At 38.3% G+C, this 10,805-nt stretch overlaps 1 protein-coding gene across 1 annotated transcript in view; it reads left to right on the top strand.

Annotated features, from left to right (window-relative positions):
* The window catches only part of NDNF (neuron derived neurotrophic factor), a 56,043-nt gene that overhangs the window by 26 nt on the left and 45,212 nt on the right, over positions 1-10,805 (top strand). The window contains exon 1 of the mRNA XM_073603377.1: positions 1-289. This exon is cut by the window's left edge and continues 26 nt beyond it. The gene's annotated coding sequence lies outside the window, so the exon portion shown is untranslated. The remainder of the gene's footprint in view (positions 290-10,805) is intronic.

The following is a 10,805-nucleotide window of genomic DNA, read 5'->3' as shown; positions in this document are numbered from 1 at the left end:
AGTGGCTGTGTAGTATCAGAGTGAGATGAGCTCGGGCAGCACAGAGCCGACACTCGGGGACACGGAAAGTTTTGTGCTCACATCTATATCGGGAAGGAACTTGTGTACGGGCTGAGTGGTGAGGAAGGATATAGGATAGCAGGGCACAGCATCATCCATCTCTGGTGTGTGGGTGACAGTCCTGCTGCTTGGCTTGTCACTTTCCTCCAACTTTCATCAGGACTGAAGGAAGGAAGCTGTGACTGTGATCTGATTGGTGACAAGTGACTGCCATCAGGGGAGCAGAAAGGTAAGTCAAGGCTTATTTCTCCCCTGTTCTATCCAATGCTGACCATATACACTTCAATCCTTTTTTCTGATCACAATCGAATAGATCTAGCTTTCCTTCCGATTGATTTAGATCAGATTCGATCAAACTGAGTCGATTGGCCAGGGTGGAAAATAATCAATTACTTTAAATTGGTCGTCAGCACTGAGATACTTTGTTTTTGTATGCGATCGTAGTATTTGGATTGATCAGCTCATGAAATGACATGATGGAAACAGAGGTGTGATCAATAACTGATGATCATAAATTATAATCAGGCCTTAACTATCAAGGAAGACTCGCTTTCTCGCTTATCGATCAAACATTATCGACTGTAGATTGATTATGCCTATTGAGAGAGAGAGATCAGAATGAAAATTGATCGCTTTTCGAAGCATGTACGCCCCCATGAACCATTGTATGATACTAAATTTAGGTGACAATAGGCTGAGCATATTTGATCTTTGACAACTTTCACCATTTACCTTGTTCTGGGCACACATGGGTGATTTATATGCTACCAAAGTTAGTGATTGGTACATATTCAGCAGGGGTAGATTTGAATGTACAGTTTATGTAAAGTGCTGCGTCAGCGCAACATAAACTGTACAAAATTGGATCACACGCGATCATTAGCGATTAATCATTCTACATGCTATGCTCCATCGTGTAGCAAGCGGTTGCAAATAATTGCACGCGATTTCATGGCACGATCGCCTTAAAAAAAAAATTCCATCCTTCATTTAGCATCAGAAATGTAGGATTTAAGGAGGAAAGAGGAGCACAGCTTCCCCCTCTCTGATCCAGGGGCTGCCATGCAAGCGAAGGAAGGACTGTCTGGCAATCAGTTGAACGAGTTAATTGGTCCCTCTCAGTTCCAAGAGCTTTGAAAAGTTCCTTGCAGAGCAGACCCAGGAAATTACAGCTTTGATATCGCTGCCAGCGCACAATCAGCGCCGCTTTATGACATGACTTGTAACTGGAGGAGGCATCTGACTTGTAGGGTAAACTTGGCAAGGACCATCCACCGTTTGATACCATGGCATTGTTGTGGCTGTCCTTTCTGTGCCTTGTTTGTTTTAATAATTCGGCTTTACACTGAGCCTAAGCTCGTACTAAGGAGATTTGTTTGTTAGAGATGAATCAGCAGGATGCTAAAGGTACGGTCTGATCAAATGGGATGGATTAGCAGACAAATAATCTCTTGGTACACACATGTCACTGAGCAGGGGAACATATGGCCGCCTTGTTTTCATAGCATATCCCTTACATAGAGAGATGACCTTATGTATTGGCGTGCTGGATTCCAGGGGCAGATCAATGCAGGGGGTCATTACTGCCCCATGCAATGCATTGATTGGTAAAGTGATCAGGGGAGTTATGAAGATGATACATGACATGATATGATGTCTGTTTACTGGCAGGATACATATACTCCTCTATGGAGTCTCTCTGCTAAAGCCATTCAGGGGCAAACGAAGAATTCTAATTCACAGGCTAAGGGACCATTGCACCAACTTTACTTAAAACAAATAATATATTCCCCTTCCTTTTTCTAGCTAAAGCCAATAAGGGGCAATCTAAGAATTCAAATTCACAGGCTAAGGGACTATTGCACCAACTTTACTTAAAACAGACAATTCAACCCCTCCCTTTCTTTGGGCTAAAGTCAAATAGACGGAAACTAAGAATTCTAATTCACAGGCTAAGGGACTATTGCACCTACTTTACTTGAAATAGAAAATTTAACACCCCCCCCCCTTTTTTTTTTTGGCTAAAGCCAATCAGGGAAAAAATAAAAATTCTAATTCACATGCTAAGGGACTATTGCACCAACTTTAATTAAAACAGTAAAATATAACCCCCTTCCTTTTTTTGGCTAAAGCCAATCAGGGGCAAACTAAGAATTCAAATTCACAGGCTAAGGGACTATTGCACCTACTTACTTAAAACAGAGAATTTAACCCCCTTCTCTTTTTTTTTTTTAACTAAAGCCAATCGGGGGCAAACCAAAAAAGTCAATTTAACATGCTAAGGGACTATTGCACCAACTTTACTTAAAATAGAGAATTTAACCCCCCCCCCCTTTTTTTTTTTGGCTAAGAATTCTAATTCACAGGCTAAGGGACTATTGCACCAACTTTAATTAAAACAGTAAAATATAACCCCCTTCCTTTTTTTGGCTAAAGCCAATCAGGGGCAAACTAAGAATTCGAATTCACAGGCTAAGGGATTATTGCACCAACTTTACTTAAAACAGAGAATTTAAACCCCTCCCCCTTTTTTTTGACTAAAGCCAATCAGGGACAAACTAAGAATTCTAATTCACATGCTAAGGGACTATTGCACCAACTTTACTTAAAATAGAGAATTTTACCCCCCCCCCCCTTTTTTTAACTAAGAATTCTAATTCACAGGCTAAGGGACTATTGCACCAACTTTACTTAAAACAGAGAATTTAACCCCCTCCCCTTTTTTTTTTTTGGCTAAAGCCAATCAGGGACAAACTAAGAATTCTAATTCACAGGCTAAGGGACCATTGCACCAACTTTAATTAAAACAGAGAATTTAACCCCCTTCCTTTTTATAGCTAAAGCCAATCAGGGGCAAACTAAGAATTTTAAATCACAGGCTAAGAGATAGTCCCCTAGCCTGTGATTTAGAATTCTTAGTTTTTACCAGGGTGGGCAACTTCACTCAAAATAGAGAATAAAACCCCCTTCCTTTTTTATCTCCTTGATTTCTAGAACTGTAAAATATAAGCTTGGTACCTTTTTACCTGTTACTAAAGCTGCCATGAACTCTGATATCATTACCAATGACCCATCTCCTATTGATGTGTGGAAGCAGATAAAGTCAACGTCCTATAATAAAAGTAAAGTACAATGTATCTGCAGTTTGCAAAGCTTTCAGAAACTGGTTGAGCCGGTGTATAATGGTGCATTAATGTAATTGTTTAAGTATATTAGGATTTGTTTTTAAATCAGATATCAAAGGGGGTCAAAATGATAACTTATATAGAGGTTGTTTGTTTTTTATGTGAATTTCATATTCTGAAAACTTTTGTTGGCTAACATTTTTTAGTATTTTGCATCTTAGCGTTTAGCATGTTTTACTGTATAGTGATTATCAGCTGGTGGGAATTGGGTAAGACGGAGGACACTGCAAGGAATTAAAATAATTTGAGGTTGCTGTGCTTGCATTCAGTATACCACTCCTTCCATATGAATGTGGAAAGAACAAGTGCAGACAGATTATAGCTCATTTTTATACATTACACCTCATTTTTACACATTCTACTTAATTTCATACCACTGCATATTAATTGTGTTACTTTATATGGCTTAAGTGCATTTATTTTATACCAGTAAAAGTACAGAGATATCACAATAATCTTCTTAAGGCTCCTTGCATATGGTACTGATGTATTTACACCGGCTCTTGCTGACAGAGAGTATATTTCATATAAGTGCTTGTGTATAGATGTCCGTATACATAAAAATTCTAGCTCCCATAATTGAAAGGGGGTTTAATTTATGCGCATGTAAAATATGACTGGTGGCGCAAATTTTTTAAAATTTTATTTGTTTGCTAATGGGAATGCAGCACTAGTTTACTGACATTCACGTGGCTGTGTATACGGACCCATTTATGCGCATATAAAATATGACCGGTGACACACATTTTTTGAATTTATTTTTTACTAATGTGAATGCAGCACTAGTTTACTGACATTCACGTGGCTGTGTATACGGACCCTTTTATGCGCATATAAAATATGACCGGTGACGCACATTTTTTTAATTTATTTTTTACTAATGTGAATGCAGCACTAGTTTACTGACATTCACGTGGCTGTGTGTACGGACCCATAGAAAACAATAGACTGCATTCAGATCATTAAAAAAAATATTTAAAAAATAAAATAAAGTTGTTGAATTTTAGGTACCAGCGTGCTATTTAAATCACAGCATGGGGCTGATTTTCTAAAACTGGAGCATGCAGAATCTGGTGCAGCTGTGCATAGAAGCCAATCAGCTTCCATGTTTAATTGAACAAGCTGAAGTTAGAAGCTGATTGGCTACCGAGCAGATTTTGCACTCTCCAGTTTTAGTAAATCTATGGGTCGTATCAGAAGAAAATGAAAAGATGTAATTTTTTTTTTCAGTTCAGAAGGATGTTTTATTACTTGTTTATTTTCACAGTAAAAATGTTTTACTGTTTGTCTGATAAAAAAAAAAAAAATATGTTTTACTATTTGAGAATAATATTTGTTAATCAGATCATCATAGTTGCAAGCAAATGATATCCCTGTTCTATCACAGCTGACGTTATCACAAACGATGCTACAGATAACAAATATCTATTGTAGCGGTACAGAAAATAGGTCATAGTGTGAGGATGTTGCTCGGGAATCCCATAGCAGTGCCATGCTGTGCCTAATCACCACCACTGTGGGTCACTCTAGGGAAACATTTCAAACAGCTGCTCGTTGGTACGATCTGGCACTCTAAAGTTTAGGAGTTTGTCGAGGGTGAGCGAGGAGTAGGAAGTTGAGCAGATCCAGCAATGTTTTCTAACCATGATTCCATTAATAGACTAATAAGGGCTCAGTGCAAGACAAATCCATTTGTTGGAAAGTAAATAAAATCTGCACTAACGGCAGGTTATATAAAGAAGTACTGTACTCATAGAAACCACATTTCAACTTTCAACGTACATATTATCTGTTTTATGTGTAGCCTAGAAGACTAGCCAGAAAAATGTGGTTTTCGTTGAAAACTGCTTGTATATACCAAGTGGGATAATCACAGCTGTTATTTAACTCCTTGGCTTGAAATTGAAAGTAGAAAGAGTAAAAAATGCACTAAAAGCACCTTAACAAAGTAGTCACGTAGTTCACTGAACACTTCTACAGAATACGGGCCAAGCAAAGCACTGATTAGAAGTCCTAGTGTGATTTAAAAATTTTTTTTTTTTTAGTATAACAGAAATTCCTGTTCGATCGATCAAATTGGTTCTGAGAATTTCATTGCAGCAAAAACTGGGAAACGTGTTATACTAAAGGAGTTATTTTTTGCTTCACCTAGTGAAAGCGATATTAAACCCAGAAGCAAACATTTATTATATTGCAGCTTACCAATATTTAGATGTGATGGCTGAATTTGTTTTGTTTTTTAGGCTTTCTTCTATTTTCATCTGGTGATCCAGCCTGTAAGACTGTTGTTTACCAAAAGAACAAGCTCTCCTTTAGATGTATCAGTTACAGGGATGAGCCAAACCATTACCTACTGATAAGGATGCTTACAATAATCAGCTTTTATTTATTTATGTAAAACTGTTTGATGTAACTAACTATAAAATATGAGCTGGAGTTTGGCTTTCATTTGTTAGTGTATATTAATCTGCTAATCCATCTAATACTCCTCCCCAGACTGACAATGCTGCTGTCCAAAGGTGTCTCTATTGCTCCTTCATCCAGAGTGGGGGCACTCTAATACAGGAGTCGAGTTACTGGCCAGATCACCAGGTGAAAACAGATGTGGAAAAAAGCCTAAAAACGGAAAAGTAATGCAGCCACCACATCTACCATATTTATAAATTACATTTTTAGTTTTGGGGTTAATACCACTTGAACGTCTGCTTGCTTTAAAGCAGTCTTAACCAAAAAAATTAAATGTAATATATTGCAGCTTACTGTGGTGGCTGCATTCGTTTTCTTTTTTAGTTTTTTTTTTCCTTTGTTTTATTCTGGTGATCTAGTCAGTAACAGACTTAGGCCCCTTTCACACGGGGGGATAGAATTCAGCTTTTAGCTGCGGAGAGATCCAGTTATCTACCGCAGCTAAACTCACACAATGCTTTCCTAGGGCCCCATTCACACACTGCATTTAGCAACGGTTTTGTTACATGGGGTTTGGTGCGGATAAAAAAAATAAATTTGATTGCGTCCAGGATCGATTTATTTATTTATCTGCAGCTGTCTGCACATAACTGCAGGTAATCGCAGTGTACTATTTCTCCTTCAGATAGCAGTGTAACAACAAGGAAAGAAAAACAACAGGAAGCACATCAGAAATGGCAAGAATGTTTAAACACAGCTGCATGTAAACGCACGTAAACGCAGCTAATCGCAATGTACAACTGTAAGTGAACGCTGTGCCAGGATTCTCTGAATTTCAAAATAACAAAACATGCTTTTAACAGCGGCAGAACATCCGCCCGTGTGAAAGGGGCCTTACTGTAATAGGGTGTCTCCACTCCACTGGAGAACCTTTGGACAACAGGACTATCAGTCTGGTGAGAGGGTAGTGTTAGATGCACCAGCTGATTCTTTGTAAGCAGTTACAGAAACATTCATTTTTCCATTTAGGATAAAGGTTTTACATAAAATAGCACAATACATTTAAATAAATGCAATCATTTAATAATAATTTTAATAAAATTACGCAATAAAAAAAAGCTGATCATTGTAAGTACCTCTGTCAGTGGTAAACGGTTTGTCTCAACCCTTCAACTGACATTTTTACTGGACAGCTTGTTCTGTTGAAAGCAAACTAACTGGCAGGATCAATAGATGAAAATAAAGGAAAAAAGCCTGAAAAAAGGCAGCCACCCCCATCTAGGAATTGGTAAGTTGTCATATAAATCTTGTTTTGTTTTGGGGTTTAATACCTCTTTAAATCACACTAACTAATTAGGAATTATCAGAAAAATACTCACATTTCCCAAACAAGATACATGGTATAAATTGAAGAGAAAATGATTTTTAACTTAACTAACCAAGTATAGGCCAATACTTGTTTTTAGATTTGAATAGAGCAGGAGAGGATTAGAACCTCTGTTGGTGTTGCTGTCTGCGTCCATGCTTGGGAGATTTACCCTCTCCTCTTGTCCTCGTGACCAAAGTAAGAGAAAAAAACTTGTTAGTGGTGACAACAATTTTCCTCAATTCAGAGAGATTTATTTCCTATAGTAGGTAAATGAAAATCTTCTCAATGGGTCAAAAACTGCAAAAAAATAAATAAATAAATAAAATAACAGGTTCCTATCCAAAACTAAAAATAATATGCTTTGGTTGCTTTGAGTTACTGCACCTAAGAATTGGCGGCTACAAATAAAGGTTCTTTATTACATAATAATTATATATTGCAGTATATGCATGATTTACTAAAGATAACAAACTTTACACTAGCTAATCTATGTTCAATTTAAAGATCCAAATCAAAGCAAGAAAAATCACACATCTAGAAAATTCACCTACATTAACTGTCAGATTCACTGCTTTGTTAATATATGTCCCTAAGTCAGTTTATATCATATAATAATATATTCCTAATGTTTTTAAAAAAATATTTTGTGAAAGAAATAGGTGCAACATTACTATTTAAAGTGATTCTTAAGGTTGTAGGTTTTGACCTTAAAGCGGAACTTCAGTCATTTTTCCATCTTTCCATCTATTAAATCTTCTGCCCTTGTTGTTTTAACTTTGGATAGTAAAACATTTTTTTTTCTGCCAGTAAATACCTTATACAGCCCACTTCCTGTTTCTTGTCTGGTCATTAGCCTAGGCTTATGAAATCATGCACAGCTCTCTCTCTCACTCTTGTGAGAGTTTGCCAGGAAGGGAGGAAGGATGAGTCATAAGTAGGCTAATGAGAGCTGCAGAGCTGGAGGTGTAAACCCAGGAAGGTGTGTAAATCCAGGAAGTGAACAGGCAGTGGCTTCAGCTGCCCACAATTAAAACGATTGCAGACAGACTCAGTGGAGGGCGATTTCTGCAGCATATTTGACAAGTACAGAATCACAGTATATATAAAATAATATGCAAAGTGGTTGGAGGGAAGCTTCAGAATGGCAAAGATGTTTTTATTACAAATTATGTGAGCAGACTGTAGTACCTCTTTAATGTATTCTGTGCATAAGTTAAAAAACATTCTTTGTGTAGCTCCTCCGTTATACTTCCCTGAGCCCAATCTTGATCCAGCGATGTTCATGAGAGCAGCTGCTCTCTCACTCTTTAAAGGCTCAGACACAGCAGCGGGAGCCCATCGACTGCTGTCAATCACAATCACTGAGGAAGGAGTGGGAGGTGGGGCTGAGACACACTCTGTGTGTCTATAGACACGCAGTGCTGGCTCAGGAGAGAGCCTGACGAGTGTCGCCATAGTAAGCGGCTTGCTATTGGGACACTCGGCAGGGGGGTGGATCCAAGATTGTCAGCGGGATACGTGAGAAGAGGGGGATCAGGTCTGCTCTGTGCAAAACCACTGCACAGAATAGGCAAGTATAATTTAAATATATATAGCTTTACAATCACTTTAATAAAATAATAATACTGTAAATATACAGTACCAGTTTAGAATGCTAACACATGTTCACAAATAAACTGAACAGTTTTGATGCAATGACATGAACATTTTGAGGGATGTAAAAAGAGATGCATCTGAGCCTATGTTGTCCAATACAAGTCAATAGGGTGGATTTACTAAAGGCAAATAGACTGTGCATGCTCCAAGTTCAGTTGCACTCATTTTCCCCATAGCTTAGTGAATGTGGTAAAGCTCCACTTTGTCAAGAATACCCAATCAGGTACAAGGAAAATAAAAATCAGTATTTTTGCTTGCGGACTATTGAATAATGGAAATCAGCAGAGATTTACCACATTTACTAAGCTCTGAGGGAACATTAGTGCCACTGCACTTGCAAAGTGCACAGTCTGTTTGCCTTTAGTAAACCAACCCATATGTGGCTGCAAAATCAACTTGAGGCAATTTAAAATCAGCGCAAAGAAACTCCTTCAGCAACTCAACAGCCATCACCGTGGGGTTGATTTACTAAAGGCAAATAGACTGTTCACTTTGCAAGGGAAGTTGCACTTTGCAAGCAATTTTCCCCCAGAGCTTAGTGATAAAGCTCTGCCGACTTCAATCATGTGCAATCAAAAGTGCCGTTTTTTTTTTTTTTTTCTTGCACATGATTGGGTATTGTTTGCAAAGTGAAATTTCACTAAATTAACTGAGCTCTGGGGAATATTCTCTTGCAAAGTGCATCTTTCTTTGCAAAGTGAACAGTCTATTTTAGCAAATAAACTCCCAGTAACTCTCAAAGCAATTTAGAAGCATTTAAAGCATATTGTATTTGACTGGTTTCTGAGACTCATGTACATGACCGTTTGTACCTTTTTCTTTTACACATATATGACCCTTTGTACCTTAAGCTCAAAAAGAAAAGCTGTAAATGCATTGGATAAAAAAGGAGCTACTTACCTGTCACATTCTTAAGACTGATGTGACACCTTTTCTTTATCAAACATAATTATTTACCAACCTATGTATTCAGTACATTAAAGCAGTGACATCTATCATGCAGAGGAAAAGCAGCAGCTCATGATTAAAAGGTTAGTCCTTATTGTGTTGGCTTGCATGTCATTGTTTGCTAGGTGCATTTTTGGAATAGCGTCTATTAGACCGACGTAGGGTGTGATGTCACTAACAGCTAGAAATAGATGTCGGTGTGCATTTTGCCTGTCTCACATCAGTTCCTTTTCAAAACACTCAGAAAGCGAAGGCATGCAAAAGTGCTTCCTTTAAGCTCAGCCTGAGGCTTGTTTGTCCTGGGGACATTGCGAGGAATGAAAAAAAAAAAGGATGACATGCCCTTTACAAATCACTGTGTGGACAGTAGCATTTCATTGCTATTACTTAATGTGTTTGTATTACTTGCATACCAGTTCAGTCAGACATATTCTATGAACACTTAATGCAAAGTAATAGCAAATTCCACCACAGCTTTTGCTTTGCCCCAGAAGCAGAGGTCATATTTATAGGCTTATTTGAAAGCATTGTGTAAGTGACAATGGTATTCAGTCTATAGCAGCCTGGCTTAACCTTTCAGAGGAACCCTTGAAATTATTTCCAAGTCTCGGGGAACCCTTGCTAAAAACCAGTAGTCAATGGGAAAAATGCCCCTTACATTTGTGGCCAGATGGGAGAATGCCCCCCATACCCTTGTATAGGTGGTTAGAATGCACAGCTAAAATGCCTACTGGTGTCATGCATTTGAGTTTGCCAAGTGGTGCTGGACCCAGAATGATGCAGGTACTTTAAAGTAGAAGATCAGTCAACCACTGCACAAAGAACCTCTAGCAACTGCTGGAGGAACCCTGGTTGAGAGTGGCTGGTGTGTAGCAATAAGAAAAATGCCCCTTACATTTGTGTCCAGATGGGAGAATGCCCCCCATACCCTTGTATAGGTGGTTAGAATGCACACCTTACAGACAGCTAAAATGCCTATTGGTGTCGTGCAGTTGACTTTGCCAAGTGGTGCTGGACCCAGAATGATGCAGGTACTTTAAAATAGGAGATCAGTCAACCACTGCTCAAAGAACCTCTAGCAACTGCTGGAGGAACCCTGGTTGAGAGTGGCTGGTGTGTAGCAATAAGAAATCAGCTGTTATATTTATGATTGATTGAGACAATTTTATTAAATTGGTTTT

This window comes from Aquarana catesbeiana, linkage group LG01 (genome assembly GCF_042186555.1).
Source record: "Aquarana catesbeiana isolate 2022-GZ linkage group LG01, ASM4218655v1, whole genome shotgun sequence".
In the NCBI taxonomy this organism is placed as follows: domain Eukaryota; kingdom Metazoa; phylum Chordata; class Amphibia; order Anura; family Ranidae; genus Aquarana; species Aquarana catesbeiana.
The sequence above is the reverse complement of the archived record's forward strand: the minus strand, read 5'-3'. Positions and strand labels throughout refer to the sequence as shown.